The following is a 3,890-nucleotide window of genomic DNA, read 5'->3' on the forward strand; positions in this document are numbered from 1 at the left end:
TACAATCAAAACCAATTATACCTCCTACCTTTGGACGAGCATGAAGTTGACTGTACACAGAGCACAGGTATAGCACCGATTGTCATCTTGAATAGTGATAGAGTCTAGCGACAAATTGCGGCCTGACTTGAATCACGGATAATAGATATTATGTCTTGCGCAAGTGCCATGTGCAGGGGGAAAACGAGTGGCAACAATGAACGCCATACTTCATGTAGGCCTATGCAGCTCAAACGGAATTTTGTGTAAATTCAAATTTACAATTTCTGTCAAAGCAGAAGCTAGGCTATTATGGGTGGGTGACCCTGGAGACGTATATTAAAAACATAATTTTGGTAAATGTTTTACGGCACTTACAACTGCTTAAGGTTGTATATGAGCGCGCCGGACACACTAAACATTTTCAGTTGGTAGGAAATTTTGAATTTTGTCCTAGTGGTGGCCAAAGCCTATTCTTATCGATTTTAGACCAACAAGGGATCTTTAACGTGCACAACTTGCGCACGGGACCTCCGAGATTTTTCGCCCTTGTCCAAGAAGGCAAGCCTAGGTGTTGATCTTTTCTCAGTTGCGCACGTTAAAGATCCCGTAGTGGTCCAAAATCGATAAGAGTAGGCTTCGGCCGCCACTCAGGCAAAATTCAAAATTTCCTACCAACTGAAAATGTTTAGTGTGTCCGGCGCGCTCATATACGACCTTATGCAGTTGCGAACGCCGTAAAACACTTACCAAAAAATAATTTTAAAATCTGCCGCACACAGTCTCCATCAAATGTCTCCTTGGCACCTACTTCATTCCTTTTGCTAAAATGAAAACATCACTATAATTGAACAGCTAAAAGTGTGATCAAAAACTCGTCGCGCAGTACATGAATTTTGTCAATTTATTCCTAAACTGTCGAGAATAGACTCTCCAGCTTTTACACAATGACTTGTATCAATATAGTCTTAACTGATCAATATTTTTGTAAACACCTGTTAGCTGTATTCTAGAAAATTCCCTGATAAATACTGATAAAAAATAAAAGATCCAAGCGGGTGCAATTTCTACAGATTTTTTAAAGTTTGCAGATGGACAATAATATCGCAAAAACATTAAACAAGTCCGCCATTTTATTTTCTAATGGCGAATGTCTTGAGAACCTTTAGTGCAAAAAAATTGCTCACTGTTTATATAATTTCTTGTTACAAGTTTTTCTGTTAAAAAGTATAATTGGTGAACTGCGACGTATGCAGTATGCGTATGCAAAATGTGCGTGAGAAGCGGGAAGTGCTGTTCGAACTTTTAGACCGCCTCTGATTACATCATATTATGGTGGCACAGGCTGTGGGCAATCCCATTTTTCTCGTGATTGTATTTATAGTATTTTATATGGAAGTGTCTACGTACTCCCCGATTGGGGTCTACGTAGTCATGGTGTATAGGTGGACCCCAAAAATGTTGGATTGTGATTGACTCGCTGAGCGAGCGGTAGGGCCTAGTTTACATGGTTACAATTACAATGCAAGGCTACTGATCATCTCGGGCGGTGTGTCGATCTAGTGTTACTATAATTTATTTATTTTAGCCCAGAGAGAGAGTATTTAATGAATAAACGTATCTAGATCTAGAATCTAGATCTAGATTTTGTTGTGCACCCAGCCAAGAGTGTGCAGTTCGGAAAGTAGATGATCTAAATCTAGATCTAGTGGTGGCCTGGTGGGCGAATGACCGAAGAGCGACTCTTGACTACTCGCCTGTGAATTGGTGGAGACACACTAGGCCTATCATGCAACTTGATTCACAGGTCTACTATCATAATTATCAACAGTAGGCTAGGCCTACTTGCTTCTGTAGGCCTGGATTCGACCACTATGAGACAGAGCAGAATTGAGGGCTTGGGGTAGGGGTAGGGGTAGGGGTAAGGGTAGGGTTGGGGTTAGGGGTAGGGGTAGGGGTAGGTCTAGGCCTCTTCTTCATTGTGTTTGATGGGATGGTCGCTCGTTACGGAAGTCCTCCCCTGGAGTCTACTAGTTTCAAACGGCTTCTTTTTCGGTGCACGGTTTCGGCACTCCTGTACAATTGCGGTCCCGTTTGTTTACATGACGGCCATTTATTGTGGGAGTGAATCTAGATTTCTAGATCTAAATCTAGATAGATCTAGATCATCTAGATCTCTAGATCTCTAGATTTAAGATTCTAGATAGACAGCATAATCTATATCTAGATCTAGATCTAGATACGTATTTATTAAATTATACTCTCTCTCTCTCTCTCTCTCTCTCTCTCTCTCTCTCTCTCTCTCTCTCTCGGCTAAAATAAATAAATTATAGCAACACAAGATAAATCCAATCACTACCCGAGATGATCAGTAAGTAGGCCTAGCAGCTTTGCATTGCAACCAATGTAAACTACCGCTCGCTCAGCGAGCCAATCACAAGAAAACATTTTTGGGGTCCACCTAAACACCATGACTACGTAGACCCCAATCGGGGAGTACGTAGACACTTCCATTTTATATTCGTGGCGCAACTTATCCTTAGATCAATGTCACCCATATTTTGTACAACAATTTTAATGTAGGCCTATCACTTTGTCTTAGTTATTCGTATTATTTTTCAACAATAATTGAGGAGAAATTTGGAGGGAATTTATATAAATAAAAGTTTTTTTCCCTCCAAATTTCTCCTCAATTATTGTTGAAAAATAATACGAATAACTAAGACAAAGTGATAGGCCTACATTAAAATTGTTGTACAAAATATGGGTGACATTGATCTGAGGATAAGTTGCGCCACGAAATTTTTGACCCCACTATAGAAGTAGATGGAGCTTTATGTCAAGCAAGCCTGATAAAACAGCTTATTAACGATTTCTGGTGCATCAACAACTTTTCTCCGTGGAGGCATGCTTTATTTGGGCAGAATCAACATTATACCACCCGACACTGAAATGAACACGAAAGTGGACTTCAATACAGTCACTAAACTTTTTGTTGATTTCAAGGGGAGAAGGGATATTTTTGATCGTATCACGAAGAGATAATTATTAAGTCTTCACAGAGTAGTCTATTTCCAATAATCTCCCTGCATGCTTACTCTATTAGAAACATAAAGTGTATACGTGTAAACACGCTCGCAGTCACCAGGATATTTATGTTTAAAAAATTGATTGCCAATTGCTTTCATCATTTTGACGAATGAAACAATTTGTATTAATATAGTATGATGCTCAAGGGTTAAGTTGAGGATTGAAGCTTAACAGATTCGCAAAGCAGAGAACTTTAGACTGATTTATGAAAGGTGAGTAGATAATACACCCAGTCGCTCGGGAAAGGGTTAATACGTTGTCTGCCAATGAGCGTTGAGGTTTGGGACACACAGAGGAAATCATTGGCTTTTTATATTCCATCAACATTTTTGTGAACACCATGCTATCGTAGGCCGACTGTTAGAGGTGGGCAAAATCCGGATAATCTATAAGGATAACCGGATAATTCTCAACGAAACGTTATCCGAATTCAGACTCTTTAACTCTCTTGCCTGACCCGTTTGCCAAAGTGGGTGCACCCATGATTTGAAGTATTGCTAACCCGTGTGTTAAAGTTGTTTTAACCGATTTGCCGAAGCGGTTCATGTCATATTATTTGCCGAAGAGGTGGACTAACATGTTATCCGGAATTTAGCTAAAGCGACTCATTGCCCAGCCCTACCGACTGTACGCACTCAAGATTTTGTATAATAGGTCACTGGTTGAAAGAATGTTTCAAAGAGGTCAAGCCTCTCTGTGGGTCAAGCCTATCTTTGGGTTATAATCAAGGAGTTTAGAGCTAATGGAGCCTCCTCTCTCTCTTCGCGGCGCCACGAGCAGTACGCCGCGGTGGGGATCAAATATGGCCGCCGACTGTGGGC

General features: G+C 40.6%; 1 protein-coding gene across 1 annotated transcript in view; it reads right to left on the minus strand.

The window, feature by feature from the left end:
• LOC101855082 (aldehyde dehydrogenase, mitochondrial) overlaps positions 1–90 on the minus strand; it is a 36,308-nt gene extending 36,218 nt beyond the window's left edge. The window contains exon 1 of the mRNA XM_013079656.2: positions 29–90. The gene's annotated coding sequence lies outside the window, so the exon portion shown is untranslated. The remainder of the gene's footprint in view (positions 1–28) is intronic.
• Positions 91–3,890: the final 3,800 nt, after the last annotated feature.

Source organism: Aplysia californica, unplaced genomic scaffold, assembly GCF_000002075.1.
Source record: "Aplysia californica isolate F4 #8 unplaced genomic scaffold, AplCal3.0 scaffold00059, whole genome shotgun sequence".
Lineage (NCBI taxonomy): Eukaryota > Metazoa > Mollusca > Gastropoda > Aplysiida > Aplysiidae > Aplysia > Aplysia californica.